This window comes from Pan paniscus, chromosome 14, assembly GCF_029289425.2.
Source record: "Pan paniscus chromosome 14, NHGRI_mPanPan1-v2.0_pri, whole genome shotgun sequence".
Classification (NCBI taxonomy): Eukaryota; Metazoa; Chordata; class Mammalia; order Primates; family Hominidae; genus Pan; species Pan paniscus.
In genome coordinates this window covers 75,939,135-75,961,510 of record NC_073263.2, presented here as the reverse complement: position 1 = coordinate 75,961,510, position 22,376 = coordinate 75,939,135, and the positions used below count along the sequence as shown (strand labels likewise).

The 22,376-nt window shown below is 36.9% G+C and overlaps 1 long non-coding RNA gene across 1 annotated transcript in view; it reads right to left on the bottom strand.

Moving 5' to 3' along the window:
* LOC117975620 (uncharacterized) overlaps positions 1-22,376 on the bottom strand; it is a 121,445-nt gene that overhangs the window by 28,141 nt on the left and 70,928 nt on the right. The window contains exons 2-4 of the long non-coding RNA XR_008620649.2: positions 15,568-15,630; positions 3,723-3,841; positions 2,726-2,791 (exon numbers count right to left, since the gene is read on the bottom strand). This is a non-coding gene — a long non-coding RNA (uncharacterized LOC117975620). The remainder of the gene's footprint in view (positions 1-2,725; positions 2,792-3,722; positions 3,842-15,567; positions 15,631-22,376) is intronic.

The following is a 22,376-nucleotide window of genomic DNA, read 5'->3' as shown; positions in this document are numbered from 1 at the left end:
AGATTTTCAGGAATGTCATACAATACTAGAACATATATGAACAACATGTCTATATAAATATAACCCAAAGAAAGCTAAATACCACCTTACATTTGATAAGGCTTACTGTGTACTAACATAACAAATAAGTCTAATAAGCCTACTATATCTCTCTTGGACTTTAGGGACCTAATCTCCAAAAAAGTTAGTTTAAGGTCAAAAAGTTTGAAGCTAGAACTATTAATTTTAATATTGGAAAGTCAGTCAAATATCAAAGTTTTAAGACACTTGATATCACAAAACAGGATCATGAGTCACTATAGAATAGTCCTTCATTTAGCTACAGTGATAAAAACATTTACCATTTAATAGAGAGGAGATTCTGCTTCCCAAACAGTAAGACCGAATAAAGACAGCATGAGGCCAACTAAATCTGTCTCTCCTGTTCCATTTTCTCCCTGCAGTTCACTCAAGTAAACAAAATCTTTTGTCTTTTAATATTACACATTTTGTTCAGAAGAGAAAACCATATTTTACCTTTGTATGGTGTATTATTAATGCTAAAGCTAATTTTAACAAAAACCTTATAAACAACAAAACATAAATAAATATACAACTACTATTGTGCTACAATCACCTACAGAATTTACTACAGTAACATGCTGTACCAGTTTGCAGCCTAGAAGCAATAGGCTATACCATATAGCCTAGTTGTGTAGTAGGCTATACCATCTAGGTTTGTGTAAATAAACTATGATGTTTGCACAATGACAAAATTGTTTAATGACACATTTCTCAGAACATCACCCCATAAGTAAGTGAACATGACTATATATCATATATATACACACACATACATATATGCTGAGTAAATTATATGCAACTTAAAGATTTTAAAAATGAGTAAAAAAAGGAATCAGAAAAAGTTATTCTAAGAGGAGAGAATGTAGGTGAAAGAACAGTCATTAATGTGTCTGGTGTTTTGGTTAATTATTTAAAACTTAGCATAGCAATACATTTTAAGTGAATGGAAGATTAGAGGAAGAATGGAGAAAGATAAATCTGGAAAGATGTGGGGAGAAGGGCAGATTGTTAAGGGCATTTTAACTATGTAAGGAGTTAGATTTTGATCCTATAGTCTGGGCAAAGGAAACTAACAGAGGTTTCTAAAGAAAATGGTGTGATCAGGTTTGTATGAGTCCAGTGCCAGGGACAACATTGGTTAGATCAAAGAAAGCCTAAAATAAGACCGTGATAGTGAGGGGGAGAGGAGAAGCCAGATTCAATAGATACATTTTAGAGATAAAGAGAGCCAAGGATGACATGTTTAGTTTAGCAGCTTGAGTGAATTGTGTTGCAATTTAATGGGTTTTAGCATCCAAGACAGAACTGATTTCGGAGGGAAAAATAATGAATTTCATTCTACAGATGTTGATATCTCTACAACAGTTGTTAATAAACATTGTTATTAGGGCAGGATATAACCTAAACTAAGAAAAATATCTGAGCCTGCTCATTCTAGGCCCAGCCAAAATGCCTAAGAAAATAGTACATATACCTCTTTCTAAATAAGCCTGGAAAGTTTCCTTAATTTACCCACAACAACTCAATTTCTCTTTTCCCTTGTATTTCTAAAGTTTTTTGTTTCAAGTATTTTAATGCCATATTATTTTTCATAAAGGATCACGACTGCTGGAAATGCAATGAGAATTGTTCCCTTTAAAATGTAAAAAAAGCACCTTTTGTCTTATTTAATGTCTGAAACAAAGATTGTATGCTTGTCTTTTCTATTTGCCAATATGTTAAAAAAATGCTTGCTTGCCCTTTTATATTAAACTTTTCTGTATCATTTGGTTCTAGGTGTGTCTCTTGTAAAACAGTATATAGTCAGATTTCAAATCTTTCTGAGAGTCTTTGCCTTTTTTTTTTTTTTTTTTTTTTTTTGAGATGGAGTCTCGCTCTGTCACCCAGGCTGGAGTGCAGTGGCATGATCTCGGCTCACTGCAAGCTCTGTAGCCCGGGTTCACGCCATTCTCCTGCCTCAGCCTTCCAAGTAGCTGGGACTACAGGCACCCACCACCAAGCCCGGCTAATTTTTTTGTATTTTTAGTAGAGACGGGGTGTCACCGTGTTAGCCAGGATGGTCTCAATCTCCTGACCTCGGCCTCCCAAAGTGCTGGGATTACAGGCATGAGCCAACACACCCGGCCGAGTCTTTGCCTTTTAATAGAGTATAAAGAGTATAAAGTATTTGTATTTTCTTGCTGTTTATTTTTTTGATTTGGATTGATAGATACTGCATTTGCTTTCTTCTGACCGAGGGATGTGAAACATATATATTTATTTTTACTTCCCCTTAGTAACAATATTTGAATTTTTCCAAAACATCTTTTAACTTAAATTCCTCTGTATATTACAGTCACTAATAAATGAATCTTTCCAATTCTCCCACATGTAAGCAAGGGGCACATCTAGATTACATAACCTAGGTTTTAATTTGTCTATTGGGCCAGTACAGTGCTTTTTACAACAGTATTTGGTAAAGTTATTTGATATATTGATGGTCACTGGCAAATTAATTAGCATTAACACAGGGAGAAAATGCTTATTTGATGTAAGGGGAACATATTCGGAAAAAGTAAAAACTTACTGCTTAAAACAATATCTGGTTAAGCCTTTTGGCCTGAACCTCCATTTTCCAGTAATTCACCAAAATGACAAACATAAAGAGAAAAACACAAGGTACCTGCTATATGTTTTTCAGGCCTTTTGGAAAACATGGAGTTGCTCCTTTAGGTACATAAGTGGGAATCTACAAGAAAGGTGATATTGTAGACATCAAGGGAATAGATATTGTTCAAAACGGAATGCCCTGCAAGGGTTGCCATCCAAAACTGGAAGAGTCTACAATGTTCCCCAGCATGCTGCTGGCAATGTTGTCAGCAAACAAGGTAAGGGCAAGGTTCTTGCCAAGCGAATTAATATACATGTTCAGCATTTTAAGCACTTGAAGAGCCAAGATAGCATCCTGAAACATGTGAAAGAAAATAATCAGAAAAAGAAGGAAGCCAGGCCAGGCATGGTGGCTCATGCCTGTAATCCCAGCACTTTGAGAGACCAAAGCAGACGAATCACTTGAGCTCAGGAGTTTGAGACCAGCCTGGCCAACTTGGTGAAACCCCATCTCTACTAAAAATACAAAAATTAGTTGGGTGCGGTGGTGGGCACCTGTATTCCCAGCTACTTGGGAGGCTGAGACAGGAGAATCACTTAAACCCAGGAGGCGGAGGTTGCAGTGAGCCTAGGTCATGCCACTGCACTCCAGCCTGGATGACAAAGCAAGACTCCGTCTCAAAAAAAAAAAAAAAAAAAAGAAGGAAGACAAAGAGAAAACTACCTGGGTTCAAGGGAAGCCCCAGCCTGCTTCGAGAAGCACACTTTGTGAGACCCAGTGGAAAGTAGCCTGAGCTGCTGGAGCCCATTCCGTACGAATTCACAGCAGAATCGCTGTAAGAAGAACAAAGGCCTCTGGGCTGTAAAAAATAAATAAAGTCTATTTGAGTGATAATATTGTTTTTTGTTTGTTTGTTTTGTTTTTCTTCCCTTTAATTTAACTGAGGATATAGGGAGAGAACGCATTTTTATTCTAAGCTAAATTGAGAGTACCAGTATAGTGACTGCAGTTCAATATTCAAATAGTTGAATTTTCTTGACCAAACAAAAAAAGATTCAAATTGACTTACCAAATTTCATGTATTGAGGGTGAATTGTAAGCTTCATTTTCAGCTCAGACTCCAGAAACTGACTTCGTTAATTGGGACAATTAAGAATCACCAAGGGTATAATTGCCCCTTTCATGTTGCTTTGGGAAGAAAGAGAGTGATTTATCTCAGAAAACAAGGGCCAAAGAGAAGGAGAAGATTTTGGTTAAAGAGGAACACCAGGAAAACTGTTTTGTAATCAACTCATCTCAACAGATGATAAAAAACCTTCAGTGCCTCCCCCGGACAGTAGAAATTATAGAATATCTGAAATCAGTTGTTTTAAAAATCTCTGGTCTACTTTGGCAAAGCAAAAGATCTTGTCAGCTATCTATGCCACCTGCTACCTTTGGCCAATGCTTTAAACACACACACACACACACACACACACACACACACACACACACGTGAGTACCAGAATCAACCAAAAAACTAGTGTTGATTTTAGGGGGATGACAATAATATTATCATTCAAATCTATAGTGTCAAAAACCTTCTAGATTTTGGACTACCTGGGGGACCTAGAGTAAACCACTCTTAAACAGTTAACTTAGTGTATATCATCTGTATAGATTATATCAATATAATTGCAGTGATCAAATTTTGTAAATATCACATTTGAATACTGTTGAGGCTTTGATAATTGTGAGTCTGATGTAATGATATACTTGTGAGTCTGATATACTAATGGCACAAACCTGTGGAGATATCTGAAAACATGAACTTTAAAGCTTTTATGATTCTACCATTTGAATATATCATATGATATATTATAAATTTTCTTATGAAAATTTAACAGACTATAACTATTGAAAAAACAAACTTTGTTTTTAAATTTTCATAAGAAGGCTGACCATATGAATCCTAAAAAGACAAGGAATCCATTATGGAATGAGTTATCAATATTTGCTGTGTCTACCTGACACCAAAGTACCAAATTTAATCAGATGTGTTTTGTCTACACAAGGCCACCCATCTGGCTGTGGAATCTCCCGGTTTCTCATTGTTCTTCCCATAAATAATATTTTGCTTGGTAAGAATGAACAATTATTTTTATCGCTCATCTTCAAAACACTGCAATACCTTCTGGTCCTCTGGGATCAATTTCAATTTTATTTTAGAAATCTATGAACCATAGAATAGGTTGCATTGCATTTGACTTTTGATTTGTTAGACTAAATTAAAGTAATTTAAGTAAGAAAAAAATAATTTTTTTCTATGACCTCTGCAAGTGTTCCATGCAAGCTGTAAATTTTCAAAACTGGCATAAACATTTAGCTAAAACTTATTATACCTTGATCTGCCTAGCTCTGCCCTTGATCTGAGCAGAAATATGAGAGGTGCCCTGTGTCAAGATATGAAAAATGATGCAAAAAGGAGGGAAAATTAGATCTTTATAAGCTAAGACTGAGGAAAGAAAAGTGTGAAATTGGAAAAGACAACATTTCTGCAGCCCATCCTTCCTGCTAAATCATCTGCCCTAGTGAAAGGAGACCTTGAAGTGAACTCTTTGAAGGCCTACAGGCGAATTTCTTGGTCTGTTCATGAGAACTGCTCATCTCCGGAGAAGGCCAGATTTAAATTTCTAGGTCTGTATTCAGCAAATGCTTGATGCAGAAAATGAAAGTTTGCTATTAAACTTTGGTCAGTTTGTTATTACTTTGCTATAATTTCAGCATCACTTTGAATTTAACAAGCACTAAAAATGTGTTAGAGGTCCCTGGAGGCACATGGCACCGCACCACAATTTATTTTACAGACATTACTTCAAAATATTAATAAAGAGCCACCAGACTAATCAATTTGGTCCAACCTTTTTTCTTGCCACAAAGGAACACAGGGTTGCTGATAACGATGGTCCACCCTATATTTAAGTGTCATTAAAATCAGCTCTATGCAAGCCTAAAATGCCAGCCATTTATGTTTTAGAAAACAAGCGCAGAGTAAATTTGTCTAAACGTCTCAGCTAAAATGAATGTATTACCAAAAATCATCTTTCTAGTCCTTGCTCATTAACACTTGGCCAAGATTCATCTATCAGAAAATATAGTCTGCATCTGGAACCCTGAATAAATGAGGTGCAATAAAGACTAGTATGTGGCAGTTAGAGACTCATGGGAATTAAAGCCATCAAGAAAAGGGACACAATGAGGGTCATGGCCAAACAGGGAATATCTGGGATGATAAGGCAGGTGGTTAAATATGAAAATAGAGGCAGAATTCTTCATGGGTTTACCTATATTTTCTTAGCTACAAGTGGATTCTTCCCTTCCCAAATGTTATTAAGCAACCAAACATAACCTGGAATGAAGTTAGTCCTTTAATTTTGTTATAAATCCTTTATGCAGAGAAATAATTTAACACCACTTGTAGACTTAAAACAGTGGGCTCTTGGCCAGGCGTGGTAGCTTACACCTGTAATCCCAGAACTTTAAGAGGCTGAGGTAGGAGGATTGCTTTGAGGTCAGCAGTTCGAGACCAGCCTGGGTGACACAGCAAAACCCCAATCTCTATTAAAAAAAATAAATAAAAATTAGAGGGGCATGGTGGGCTCCACCTGTAGTCCTAGCTACTAGGAGGCTGAGGTGGAAGGATTGCTTGAACCTAGGAGGTCGAGGTTGCAGTGAGCTAGGATTGTGCCACTGCACTCCAGCCTGGACGACAGAGCACCCTGTCTCTCTCTCTCTCTCTTTCTTTTTAAGTGGATTTTTATAGGCAAGACTTGGTAATAACTACATTTTTGAAAGTCACTTAGATATGCACTCAGGTCATTCCACTCAAGGTCTCAGAAAACCAAAATGTTCTTACTTTTCAGAAAAAAAATTTTAAACTCTCTGTGACAGCCTGCTCTGATTTTAGTAGCTAGTATTAAATTCTGTTAGGCTTTCAAATTCTTTTGAGACATTGGTAAAAAGCAGCCTTAAAACTCAAGTAGACTGTATGTGTTACCAAAGCCCCAAAACAAAGATATTGCTGAAGAGCCTACTTAGACACGAAGATTGCTAGGATTATGTTCAACCTTTAGTCTCCTGAAGAATCACCTAGTTTGTGACACACACCAATTGTTAGAGCATGAACTTGCGCTGGTGTACTGTCAGGTTCTGAGAGCTCACCTTCTATTTCCACATCATTCTTCCCTAGTCTCAACTATCTTTTAAGGCACCGTTATTTCTGAAAAAAAAAAAAAATCTCTCCATTCCTTTGATAAAAAATTAAATTTATTATGGCATGAAAATTAGTTTGTGCCTTTCTGCACTCATAACACCTCAGAAATCTTTTGAACAATGAACTCAATGTGTGAAGTCATCATACAAAATTAGAGAGGTGGGGAGAATAGGATTTGTTACACTAAATTATTTTTAAATTGTCTTTGAAGAAGAGTAACTTTTGTAAACATTTTAGCAACTACAAAATGTCTGCACTTCAGATTAAAATGAAGTCTTTCCAGTTGACATGCTTTATTAATTAGAGAGAGGGGACAGTTGTTTGGAGTAGCAATTATTTAATCCCACAGAAGTTAACTACTCTAGGAGAAAGGGATCAGTCTTATTGACCATCTGTTATGGGGAAAGCATTAAACTTGGCATGTTAAGTACTCATCTTAATTAATTCTCACAACCTTCTGAGATAGGCATTTGCTTCCATTTTACAGGACAGGAAACTGAGGCTTAAAAAGGTTAAGTAGCTTCTTCAAGATCCTTCATCAAATAAACAGCAATCAGGATTGTGACTCAGGTCTTTCTGACTAGGAATCTTGTGCTCTTTATATTATATAGGGTTGTTGAAATAAAATGGGATTAGGCACATGGGTTCTGATAAAAATTAGATGTGACAGAATTTTTGAACAGTGTAATCTAATAGGAGATAAATTCTGTCTTACATATTTTAACTGAATCTCTTTCAGGGCTAGTTTAGAAATATCAGAATAGCAATGTTCGAGAGATAAAATATAATATCAACCTACAGTTGTATTTCTTCTGGATCCAATTTTTTGCATGTTTCTGTAAACATACAAAGATTATTTAAAATGTTCTATTTTTAAGCTATGGAAAAATACTGGCTGGCTATTACTGAACCATTTTCCCTTTCCTCCTGGCTATTTAAATGGACTACAATTTGAAGCCACCATTGTATTTAGATGTGGCCAAATGACTGATTTCTTGCCAACAGAATGTGGGTGAATATGATTGCCTCATTTCCAGGCATGATCCATAAATCCTCCCCAAAGGCAAAACCCAGTGTACCCTTAGAAGCCACATGTCAGAGATGAAAGTCTCTGGACCCACAAATAATTGTGTGGGTCAGAGTTCAAAATGTCTGCCAATGCAACAGCATCTCTTTATTTAAGTAAAAAATAGACATTGTATGAAATCAAGTGACTATATGTCCCACTATGCACAGAACAGTTTCAGTTTATACTGCTTATCCCAGTGTATTTATTAAGAGCTCTCCCTTTCATTCTTACAATTGCTCCAGCTTGAATAATAAGTGTAGTCTCTGTAGTAATAGGTCACAGAGATTTACATGTTATGACAAATAGCATTACCTTTCCAAAAACATTGGGTTTTATTTGTTGTACATTTATTTTCTTTAGCATACAACGGCTAAGCCAGCTATTTTTATTTTAAAGGTTTAAAAGAAAAACAAAGGCATACACAATAAATTGCAGCGTATATGATTTATTCTCTATATTTAAGACTCTTGGCCCATTTTATTAATGTCTATTTCAATGTGCCCTTAGTAAACAATGAGTATATATATGAATGGAAAGCAAACATATGTATGATTTACTCCCTGGCAAAGATAACCCTGGGTTTAGTGCCTGGTATATAATAGTACTTAATTAAATATTTGTTCCTAATGCTATGTTATCATTTCTATTATTTTTCTATTTTTGTTTTATTATTACTTTTAATAAACTGCTGATTAAAAATATAAATTAATACAATGTTTTTAAAAAGTAATCCGATAAAATTATTTAATCAGTGTTCATTACCTATGTCTAAGTAATCTAATTTCTAAAAACCTGTCCCCTTCAATTGAAAATGAGAGATCTACAATTCACAATAATCTACACACAAATGGGACTTATTACTCTAAGTAATTGAGAATTCCAAGAATAAATTTTCTATAGGCAACAATGAATAAGGGATCAATAACGTTACAGGGAAGTCTGTATTTCTCTGCATCTCTTAACTTTTCCTTTCTCTGTACGTTCACCTCATTCCATGGAAACATTTTATCTCCAAGGCTAAGGATGTGCATCACATCCTCACAGTTCAGCAATCCCAACGTAATAAATCCGTCTTCCATGACGGTTCCATCGACAAAGTCTCAGGGAGCACTCCATGTCACCGGGTGTGGTACCCATGCCCATCATTGAACCATCCCTGAGAGATGAGAATGGGTTATTCTGACTGTCTAACTTGATCTGGTTACCACTCCGGTGGTGGTGTTGGTTGGGTGGGGGTGGTGCATTAGGCTAAATTGCCCCATCAGAGACACACTAAGTTGGGGAGGGGGAGTTTCTGAAAGGAAGCAAAGAGGAGCAGACAGACAATTCCACAACATACCACTATAGATAGATATGGAAGCAAAGATATAAGATATGAATACAAAGATGTTTGCTACATTTTTCTGTTGGTAAAAATTTATAACAATTTTATATCAAGCAATGGGGGATTTTTAAATGATTAATAATATATCTATAAAATTTAAGATTATACAAGGAACAAAATCATAGCTTTGATAAATACTTAATAATATGGAAAAGGTTCACAATATATTAGTGTAATAATTTTATGTGTCAAATTGACTGGGCCATGGGGTGCCTAGATATTTGATTGAACATTATTCCGGATGTGTCTGTGAGGGTGTTTCTAAATATGATTAACATCTGAACCAACAGACTAAAAGAAGCAGATTACCTTTCCCATGGGGAAAATTGGATGGCAGGCCTCAGCCAATCCACTGGAGGCCTAAATCAAACAAAAATTTGGGTAAGGGAGATTTCACTTATCTCTGCATTATTGTCTTTAAGCTGGCATATTGTTCTCCTACCTTTCAGACTCAGAGTTGGACTGAAATTTATACCATCAGCTGCCCTGGTTCTCAGGCCTTTAGAGTGGGACTGGAATTGTATCATTGAGTCTCCTGGGTCTCCAGCTCACTGGCTGCAGATGATGGGATTTCTCAGCCTCGATAATCTTATGAGCCAATTTCTTATTTAACATTAGTTAATTAGTTAATTTCTCATTTAACTAATCTTTATTTTTCAAATTTTCAAACACTAGCCAATTTGTTGTCTTTTAAAATGCTTTTAAACAATATTGTCTATGTATTAGGGTTCTCCCGAAAGATAGAACCAATAGGAGATATATAGAGATACAATATAGAGATACAATTACAGATATAAATCGAGATATAGATATACATGTACACATACATCTATGAAAGGGGTTTATTAGGAGAATTATGAGAGACTCATGACAAGCTATCTGCAAGCTGAAGAACCAGGGAAGACATTAGCGTGGCTCAGTCCATGTCCGAAAGTCTCAGAATTAGGGAAGCCAATGGTGTAATTCTCGGTCTGAGGCTGAAGGGCCGAGGGGCTGGGTGGGGTGCTGGTGCAAGTAAAGTTCAAAAGCCAAAGAACCTGGAGTTCTGGTGTCAAAGGGCAGGAGAAGAGGGGTGTCCCAGCTCCAGGAGAGAGAGAGGTTGAGAGAGAGAGGAACAAAGAGAAAGAATTTGCCTTTCCTCCTTTAGTCCTATCTGGGCCTTAGCCAATGGGATGGTGCCTACCCTCACTGGGTGAGGACAGATCTTCCTTACTCAGTCTACTGAATCAGTGCTGATCTCTTCCAGAAATACCCTTACAGACACACCCAGAAATAGTGCTTTACCAGCTATCTGGGAATCCCATGATCCAGTCAAGTTGACCCCTAAAATTTACCATCACAGTATATGCATCTGCTTTTGTATCATAAAGAGGAATATAATAACCATTTTATTAACATAAAATAAGGTTCTTGAAACAGTGGATGAAATAGTTTGTAAAATACTTCAAAAGAATGCTATTTAGAGGTTGATTTTTAATGGGAAGTGGGGCATAGGAAGGGAGAGAATTGTGAAAAACAAACAGTATTTTAGGATGACTCCCAGATTTCTATATTGGTTGACTAAATATATGGTAACGTTATTAACTAGTTAATGCAGAAGCAGGATTCCATTTGAAGATGAGAGTGAGATAAGATAAAGAGTTTAGTTTCAGACACAGCAAATTCAAGGAGACTATTGGTTTTCCAGCAGATGTGTCCAAAAAAAATATTTAATACATAGTTTGAAGTTCCAGGGAGAAGTTGGCTGGAGATAGAAATTTGTGAGCAATCAGTATGCAGATTTTAGTTGAATCTATAAAAGCTTGTGCGGAGAGGGCAGAATAGGGTGGAAATCATAGAGAGTTCTGACACGCAGTGAAGTGTGAGAGGAAGGAATAGAAAGAAGATGCTGCATTGTCAGAAAGGTAAAAGGAGAGACAGGAAAGAGTTCTGTAAAATGATGTAAAAGGGTAGACAGTTTCAAGAATAGATAGCGGCCAACAGCCACTTCTTCATTGAAAATTTATGCTTCTCCTTCTTTAGTAAAAAGTTGCCACTGACCCAGCAAGAAATACATTCCCCAGCCTCATGTGTATTTTGGTGGTGCCATTTTACTAGTTTCAATCAATAGAATGTGAGTACCAAGGCAATTGAAAGAGAGGTATGCCACCTCTGTCCTCTTATTCCATTTCTAAGAGCTGGAAGCAGAGGACTACAAGATCTAACTCATGACAGAGCAACAATAAGGAAAGAGAGAGGGTCCCTGAGTCATCACACAGAGGAAAGCCATCCTCACCTAAAAAACACCCATGTCAGACTATGATGTGAGCAAGAAATAAATTATTCTGCCAAGGTTCTAAAATTTTGGGGGGTTGTTATTATAACTGCTATTGTCATAAGTAAAATATGAACTGAAAATTGTCTGTTGAATTTGACTGCTAGGAAATGATTGCTAACACAGGGATGGTTAGATAGTAGGTACACAGAGATGCAAAGTCAAGGAAGTTTTTTGTTCTAATATTAGGACCCACGGAGATTTAATCTTTTTTTTAACAGGCTGAGCACAAGCCATAAGAGAGAGAATGAGTCTGTAGAACAGAGAGGAAATTATCCATAGAGCAAAGGTCATCAAGGAGTCCTAAGGCCATGGGAGGTAATGACCTTGATCACAAGGATAGACACCTCTTCCAATGACTGTCAGAGGTTGGAGGAAGTGAGAAAAGATGAATAAATGCAGAAGATCAATCTGAGAGGGCACTTGAAGGTTCTAGTAAATATTATAAACATAATCATTGTTGAGCATCAAAGTTGTATATATTTTGGCAATTAAATGCCTGTTGTAATACTCTAAATTTTTCAAAACCCACAAGAAGACACACTGGTATCTATATGCTGTCATTTTCTACTTAATGTTATTGAAAAAGAAACCTCTCACCTTGAGTTTTCTTCAACTTGCTCATTCTTATTTATTCTCCTTTGAAGGTGATACATAAGATAAAGATCCCTTCCCACAAAACAACGTTACCAAAGATCTAACATCAAATACTGTCCCTAGAAGAGAACTGTATATTAAGAGTAATTCTTTAGTTTTCAGACACTACTTTCTGACTAAAAGAAACATGACAAGGCAATGCGATTATTCGTCTTCGGGTTTGCGATATTTCTGACTTACAGATATATTTATCTCTACACAGCCTCACCGTGGGACTGAATGTAATCAAACTAAACTAAAAATGTCCCCAAGTGCTGGAAATGATAGAAATAAATGAGGCAATAGAGAACAGGAAGTGATGGGGTAGGGGAAAGAGAAAGAAAAGCCATGTTCAGTTTCTTCATTACATTCAGTTTCTTAAAGCAGTGGTCTGCATGTCTGGCCTAAGCCCCCATTTTTATGTATTATTACATTTTCACTATAATGCCTTTTGATCTTTTATAATGGAAGTGTGTGTCTGTGTGACTAATGTGAGACAATCTTTGTTAAATGAACAAGATTTATGCTCATGAAGCAACTGTATTGTTTCACAGATAGTCGTTCTAAGCCTTCTCTCTGTGTATTTTTCCTCTTGGATCATGGGCAAGTCCCATAGCTTTTCTGGCCCCCTCACTAGAAGAGTCTCATTTCAGATTTGAAAATAGCTAGACCAATGAAATAAGTACAATTTGTAAGATCCTTCAAGTTAAAGCTGTCTGCAGCTCAGGTCTGATGCAGGCAAGGAAGCCTTGAGTGCAGAGCTCAGCGTGTCCAGCTTGCTCCAGCATGTTCTAACTCAAGTTCCTGGACCCTCACCAGCCAGCATGAAAGAAGCGGAAGATAGTTTGTGGGCAAAGAGCACATGCTTAGGGTGCAGATGCAGTCATGATATGCTCTTGAGTCCTTCTAAACAGAGAGCACGGTACAATCATCCCTTGCTTTCCGGATGCTTTCTTGTGGGTTTGGGGTTTGTTTGTTAGCGGGGAGGAAGAAGCGGAACTCTCTCTGTGCCTTTCTAAGGTAGATTGTGCCACTCCTCGCGCTGTCTTTAGGCTTTCCTCCCTCAGCCTGTGGGCATCCAGCAACCCACCTCACTCACGCCTCTTGGAGGTCCTTCTGTTCTTCCAGGCAGTGTGCTTGGGCTCTGTCGCCACTGGGCCCACAAGGAAACTCTCTCTCTCTTATCCAGCACCTTGGTTGCAAATCTTCTTCCAGGACCGCCATTTTTCTTTGATACCAGGCGGGGGTACCCCTACCACTAGTCTGTTGGCAGGAGGCAACAGTAGTCCTCCACTTCCAGAACACGTTTGTCAAGCCTTCCAGTTGGCTCTCTTAAAGCTCCTGAAAACTTTTTCCTAGGGATTCTCATTCTCCCTTTCTCTTCATGTACACACTCTCATTCTGGCTCTTGCTCTTGCTCTGTCTCAAATTTCCACCGTTTTATAGGCTGGAAGTGTTTACCCTTGGCATCTGCTACGTGTCCTTCCTTAGGGATATAGAGTTACTTGGCAGTTCTTATGTCCTTATCACCTTTGAGACAAGACACAAGGACATAAAAGCCCCACTGCAGCATCCTAATACATTCATTTACTTAACTTCCCTCCTCTAGACTAGAAGCTCGCCAAGGGCAGAGACTTTGTGCACTACCGTGTTCCTCAGCACCTGACATGGTGTCTGGTACATAGTAAGTGCTCAATAAATATTTGTTAGATGAATAAATTCTGTTCTATTTATTCATTTCTGAAATAAAGCTCTTTTCTTTTTCTTTTCTTTTCTTTTTTTTTTAGAGACAGATTCTTGCTTTATTGCCCAAGTTGGAACACATTAGCATGATCATAGCTCACTGCAGCCTCAAACTCCTGAGCTCAAGTGATCCTCCCACCTCAGCCTCCCAAGTGGCTGGGACTACATTATGATGGGCTCTTTTTTTTGTTATTTTTTTTGTAGAGACAAGGTCTCACTATGCTTGCTATGTAGCCCAAGCTGGTCTCAAACTCCTGGCCTCAAGTAATCCTCCCGCCTTGACCACCCAAAGTGCTGGGATTGAAGGCATAAGCAGGCCTATTCTTATGGCTGCCCAAAGCCCAAATTAGCCACAGGAAGGTATGGTCTGACTTTAAGAATGGAAGCATTTTATTTCTTTTTGTCACACAATGATTAGCTTTTATATAGACTTGCACAAATTAGAGAACTCTTCACTATTTTTTTGTTAGCATGGGCTTAAATAAGGTGATATTAAATGAAATAATTTGACTGACAGAGGAGATTTTAAAGATCACCTAGCTACTAGGCTTAAAAAAAGAGATTGAAGGACTTGTGCTAAGTCTCAAGAACAGCTAGTTCTTGGCAGGGTAGAAGGCGGAACACAAAATTGCTCTCAGTTCAACAAGACAGTATGTTCCTTTTATTGAACACCAGGCAGTATCCATACTACCTCAGAAAGTACTTGCAAACCAGATCAAGTTAAGGTTTTTGTTTTGAACATAATTAGATGCTTCTTATTGGCAGACCTCATCATTTGTAATTTATCGGAATAGAGGAAATGTTTTAAAAATGTATGACTTTCTTATACAATTCTAACCAAACTGGACATATTGATTATTTGACTGACTGACACTGAAGTTTACAAAATGATTTTTTTTTCAAGAGATTTAAAGTAATTATTTGAGATGTAAGTCTGATCCTGGCAAAACTGTATTTCTATAACTTTGCCACCAGTTGCTGTCTTCAGTAAAAATCTATTTATACCCTGTAACATAGAGACTTTTCTCTCTCTCCATAGAATTCCTATGGAAATTGCAGCTGGAACTGAAACCCTTCTAAGGCAGTGATGAGTTATCACTAGCTCTTGTAACCTGCTGAGTATATTTCTTATCCCCGCTGTTAGATTATAAGCAATATGTAGACATTTGATCCCACTTTGTATCTTCTTACAGCACCTAGTACAGAATGGATATTTATTAATATGTTTGCTGAATAAATGCACCAACATTTAAAGTCTGTGGAGTTTCTCTCTTGGGGCTACTACTCCATCTTCTTTAAGTATTATATGAACAGTATCTCAGAAAATGTAAATTTTAAAAGTAACAGGAAATCCCTCGGAAATTCAGAATATTTCTTTATAAACAAATTGTCTAACTTTTCTTCCAAATTTGACTTTTTTATCATTTTATGGTATTCCTAGACTTGTCTTTAATATTCCCACACAGGAATTATTGTCCTTAGCCAGAAAATGCACAAAATTTTGTTTTGGACTTACAGGTCTTGTAGGGGATGAAAAGTTACCTTCTCTGGCTCATCACCAAGTTCATGGTTGAAATCCCTATAACAAAAGACAGCTTAATGAGAGAAAAATTATACAAAATTATTTAATATAAGTTCTATGTGACATGGAAACCATAAGAATTGAATACACAAATAGGAAAAACTGTGTATTTTTAATGCCAGTTTTGGTGTTTTGTTTTGTTTTTTGAGACAGAGTCTCACTCCGTCACCCAGGCTGGAGTGCAGTGGTGCGATCTCGGCTCACTGCAACCTCCGCCTCCTGGGGCCAAACGATTCTCCTGTGTGAGCCTCTCAAGTAGCTAGGACTACAGGCATGCCCCACCGATCCCGGCTAATTTTTGTATTTTTAGTTGAGATGGGGTTTGATCAGGTTGGCAAGGCTGGTCTCAAGCTCTTGGCCTCAAGTGATCTGCCTGCCTCAGCATCCCAAAGTGCTGGGATTACAGGTATGAGCCACCGTGCCTAGCCGCTTAATGCCAGTTTTGATGAAGAAATGGATAGTCATGGAGAAGTGTGATTGAACAAAGGGGGTATGATCCAACGGTAATAAACTGGGGGTACTTAGCAAGGCCTATTTGTTCACATTATTATCTGTGTCCCTGTGTTCTTGTGTGTTATTTGTGTCCCTTTGTCTTCCAGGTATAGGAAGGGCACCTCTAGAATAAGGGTCTTATGACCTGTTTCAGGGGAGAAGGGACAGGGAAGATGAGAATAATATTCCTGCTTCTACTGTTTTCTCAAATGCTGAGGTGCCATATTTTGGTGTACTATGTTTTGAATCCCATCAAACTCATACCAGGTTACTGACATTTAATGACTTTCTGAACTCACACTATGCACCAGTTCTTCCATTTGACAATGTTGGAGCAGGAAAGCATCTGATGTGTCTAAGGCACAGGCCTTTTTCAGCTGGGTTTGAATGCTACTTCTTCCTTTTACTGATTTATGATGTTGGCAATTTAATTAGTGTCCCTAAATCTTAATTTCCCCTTTGATAAAGTGGACATGATAGCAGAAACTATCTCATAGGGTAGTCAGGATGAATAAGAAAATGAAATCTATAAAGCATTGGGCATGTTGCTTGATTCCTACTAAGTACTCAGTACAATGTGTTAAAATGTTTGGTCATAATTGTCAGAATTTAACCAATTTCATTATGCTGATTGTACCTTCTTGACCTAAAGATAATGAATTACAAGAGATTGTATTTAAATAATTCCAGATGATACTCTGAGCACCACCATATATAAGGGATGATGATAGGTTTTTATGAATGTATAGTTTTGTAAGGGATACCCACATATACAATCAAGTACAGGGAGGACAATTATAGCCATAGTTGGCAAAGTCAAGGTTCTTATAAATGATTTGCAGTTCAGAGGAGAAAGGGGTCAATTTATGCTAAATGCTGGTAAGAGACTGGTTCAAAGAGGGCTTCACTGGGGAGGGGACGTAAGAGCTGGGACTTGAAAGGTAAAGAGGACTTGGAGAGGAAATAATAGGAAGAATGGTACTGTCACCCAAGGAATCATGCAAGGAGAGGCTTGAAGGAAAACACAAGGAATGTTTGTTGAGCCTCCTGATGTTCATGGAGTATGGTGGCAGCTCAGAGTTTGAAGGTAGATTGATGGGCAGCCACAGAGTTCCGAATGTCTCACCACAGGACCATGGCCTGTATTCTGAAGACAATCAGAATCCATTGCAGATTTTGGAAGCACCATTCTGGTAGTAAAAGATAAGTAGAGGGAGGGAAAAGATTAAGGAGGAGAAACCACTGAAGTTATGAAAATTAGTAGTACAACTGAGGAGTGATGAAGGCCAGAGCCAAGGCTGTGTTAGAGGAAATAGATAGAAAAGTTAGACTCAGACCACAGATGAGACAGCACCTGAGGCACAGATGTCTGTGAGGTGTATGGATAAGATATAAGGAATGCTTTTGTTTCAATGACAATGTAAAGCAGGTAATGATGAAGGAAACCAAAAAGACAAGGTTTGTGTTTGGGGGAGTGGCCGGAGGAGAGGGGAGGAGAGGAGATGATGTTGGTTTGAAAAATGCTAAGTTCAAAATGTTTAGAGGAAATACAATTGGAAATGTTTAGCTAACAGTTGGATATATGAATCTGGAATTCTAGAAAGAGTTAGGTTAGAAATAGAGATGCAGATATGCAAGTGAACTGCATAGAGGTAACATTTGAAACCATGAGAGTAAATGAGAGCACCCCAAAAGAGTATAGAGCTAGAAAGAGACTTCAAATCAAGTCTTAGGAAGTGACTTCCTTAAAGGACAGTTGCTGGAAGAATAAGCAAAGAAATTTTGAAAAATGGAGAACTGGGAGAGGCTGGAGTCCTAAAGTCAGAGATGAAAGAGTCCCAAGAGTGAGCTGGGGATAATTTTTCCATGTCCACAGTCACTGCCATAGTTTAGTTCCTCGTATTTCTTGCCTGAATTTCCTGCATGACAGAGGAAATGCTGGCATGAGTTTTGTAAAATGAAAATTTTCTCATGTCCTTTCTTGGCATAAAATCCTTTACTAATTCTCCATCACCTTCAGAATTAAGTATTTGAGGAGCAAAAAATATCCCTCCGGTACCAACCACTTGCTTACCTTTACGTCATCAGTCACCATTCCTCTCCTTTATAACCTAAGTTTTTCTTGAAGTTCTCAAAAATATCTGTTCTTTCTCCTGATCTGACCTTCCAATATGCTTCTTTTGCATGGAACCTCCTCCCCTGATCCAAAAAATCTGTTCGCCTTCAAGCCTCAGCTGAGGTGTCATTTGTTTCTATCTAACCTTCCCCACTCCTACTCACACTCATTGTGTCCAACACACACACACACACACACACACACACACACAGAGTTGGGATTAAACATCTCTCTAATGTGTTTCCACAATACCCTAAAACAGGAATTGTAGCACTTTACACTTAATAATAATTATATTTGCAGCTGCAATAACCATGTGCCAGACATTACACCAAACATACCATACACCACATCACATTTTATGCTCTAAACAAATCTACAAAGTACTTTTGTTATCCCTGCTTTACAAAAGAGAAAAAAACCACACTAGCAATGATATAGAGTGACAAATGCACGAGATTATTCATCAAGACATTATTTGTGATGGTAAAAGATTGGAGAAAATCCAAATACCTATCGATAGAGGATTGGTTGAATAAATTATGGCATAGACACAACACACAAGGAAATATTATACAATGTATAAAAGGAATAAGGAGGTTTCTTATTACACGGAGTAATTGCTGAGATATATTTTTAAGTTAAAATAAAGCAAGGTGCGGAAAATTTGATAAAGAAAACGTTGGAAGGAAAACCAAAAACAAACAAATACCAATGGTTACCTATACCGTGAGAGAAGAAACAACGTGAAGGGTACAGGAATACAAAGATTTCTTTGGATATACCTTGCTACACAGTTTCAGCTTGGGAATCATGTAAATAATGTACATATTTTTAAAATTTAAAAGAGCTTTCTCTAAAAATAAGTAAAAATAAATAAATGTAGTTGTATACAAAATTAATAAAACAATATAACAAAGAAAACAATCACGTGACATTAAAATACAATATTTGATTACATCTCCACATTGGAATATTTTCTGAAGACAAATAGAGCTGTAAAAATATGTGAAACTTTGTTTAGTAATTTTATTGTTAGCATTAGGTTGGTGCAAAAGTAATTTCAGTTTCTTTGTAATAGTACCGATAGTAATTTTGGTACTAATACCCTAAGATTATATATAAAAATACATACACACATATGTATAGACATACTATATATATATAATTTTTTATATATACTAACTATACCCAATACACATATATTTCTCTTACACTGAAAACTAAGAATTTCATTGTTAGAAAAGAAATAAAAGTATAAAATTAAAGAAATTAGAAAAATCAGCATGAACATGTGTTTTTTTTTCAAAAATATGTATTTCTTAAATATGTTCACTATAAGAAGCAATAAGAACCCAGTAAAATAAATTCTGGCCCAATTTCTTTTACTGGCCCCTAGATTTTGGTGCCTAAATATCAATTCCCACAATAGGACCAATAGCTAATTCTAGATCTAAAAAAATATACCAACTGAGCCTGGGAGCCTTTTTTTGGGGCAGGAAAAGAAGGAAGCAATGAAAGTCCTGTGGAATTATTTAAGAATAACACTAAAGCCAACTTAAAGAGGCTTTCTTTGGACAGAGATAGAAAAATTGGAGAATCAAAATGAATTAAGAGCTTAAAAGCAATAATTCCAGCAGCAATGAACATATCTAGCATCTAGATCTTGGTTTCTAATACCATTTTCTAAAAAAAAAGGAACCAGAGCTCCTTAGAGAAAGAGCTTATTCAGAACTAAGGAAGGAACTTTATAAGATGAGCCTGGAGCATCTAGTAGTGCCAGAAGGTAAGGCAATGTTCACAAACAAACAAAAAAAAATTCACAGCAATAGGAGTATGTCAAATAGACACAGGAACTCACTGAAAGAGCTCCCAAAAGTCAAAGTTGGAACTATTTAAGCAATAAGATAAAGTCGTGATTGATTATAACCTAAAATATGAAATAAATACATTAGTCTTTACTGAAATAAATGATCAAAAAATAGAGACAAATCTCTCATGTGAAAGAATTCTAGATAATTTTGTAATACTCTACCATTAAATGTGGATGGCATATGGTGAATTCCTTCCACAGAATACAATATGGAAAGGCAGAAAAAAAGAGTGACTTTACACTGCAGAAATCTAAAAAACACTGCATCCACCAGGTGATCAAGGACATCAACAGTGATCAGTTATGTTGATTGCATGTATCCTTGATATGATGCGATGAAATGGAATTTTCCACTTTGGTCTTCCTCTCAGAAATCCATAATCTCAGTATAATCATGAAAAGGATATTAGACAAATTCCACTGGGGAACATTTACAAAATGTCTGACCAGCACTCTGTTAAGATTATCAAAAACAAGTCTAAAAAACTCTTACAGCCCAGGGGAGCTTAAGGAGAGACATCACAACCAAATGTTATGGTATCCTGGATGGGATCCTAGAACAGAAAAAGGATATCAGGTAAAAACTAAGGAAATATTAATAAAATATGCATTTTAATTAATAATAATGAATCAATAGTGTTTCATTAATCGTGGTAAATGATCCACATTAATGTAAGATGTTAATAATAGGGAGAATTGTGTATGGAGTATATGGGAATTCTCTGCAATTTTTTTGTGTAAACCTAAAGTTATGGCTACATTTCATTTACATATGTGAATATATCAAAATCTTTGACTTAATAATGACAAGAGAGAATGAAAAAATACCTGAGACTGGGTAATTTATAAGGAAAAGAGGTTTAATTGGCTCACAGTTCTGCAGGCTATAGGAAGCATGATGCTGCCATCTGCTTAGCTTCAGAGGAGGCCCCAGAAACTTACAATCATGGTGATAGGTAAAGGGGGAGCAGGCACCTCACATGGCCAGAGCAGGAGGAGCAAGAGAGCAAGGGGGAAGGTATTATGCACTTATAAATGACCAGATCTCACAAGCACTCACTTACTCACTATCATGAGGACAGTACCAACAGAACAATACTAAACCATTTATGAAAAATCTGCCCACATGATCCAATTACTTACCACCGGGCCCCACCTCCAACATTGGAGATTACAATTGAACATGAGATTTGGATGGGAGATCACAGACCCAAACCATATTAGCCCCACTCATCACTATTAGAGATAACTAGGGCATTAGTTACTATGAACACTGACAATTTGAAGAAAAAGAAATAGTCATTTATCTTGCTTGTCTTTATAAATTGTATTTCAGGGCAACCAAATAGTCCTAAATGATGTAAGGAAGTTATATTTTTAGATAAATTGTGGCTAACACATGTAGTAGGAAAAATACAATTAGAAACCACCATCGTGCAAGCCTCAATGAGATAATGGATTCCAGCAATAATCATCAGTGGATACAATCACTATATAAAAGTAGATTGAAACATTCCAATAAACAATTCTGGCTGTTCTGTTAAAAGTAGAAAATCAAAAACCTAGTTCCTCCTTATCTGGTATAATATGAGTCCCACAGAATCTTCTACTAAGTACTCCAGCTGAAAAAATATATATACACCTAGACTCCTCAAAAGTCTAGAGCTGGTTTCTATTTATAGAAATTATGGGAGATAAAAGAGCAAATTAAATGACACACAAGGAAGCAATCAAACAAATCCAAGCTGTGGGAAATTCTACAAGAAAACAACTAATCCAGTGTCAGTGGTAAGTCGATTGCATGAAAAAAAAAGAAGAGAAAAGGATCAAGGTAGGTAAAGAGCTAAAACAATCAAATGTGGTTTGTGAACATTGAATTCTGATTCAAACATATCAAACGTAAAAAGATATTTTTAGAAAGTCTGGGAAGTTTAGTATGAACTTATTACTAAATCATAACAAAAATATTACGTTTGCATTTATTATATGTGATAATGGCATTAAGGTTATATAGAAAAAAGTTTGCTTGTTGTATAGATGCATACTGAAGTACGTAGGAGTGAAATGGAATGAGATCTGAGATTTGCTTTGAAATTCCTCAGTAAAGCAAAGGAAGGAAGAAAGGTCAGGAAGGAGGAGGGCAGAGAAGAAAAGAATGACAGAGGAAGCCCAAATGGCAAAACCTTGCTAATTCGGGAATCTGGGTTATGGCTATAATGAAGTTCATATTGTACTTTTGTCTTTTGTGTGTGCTTGAAATTG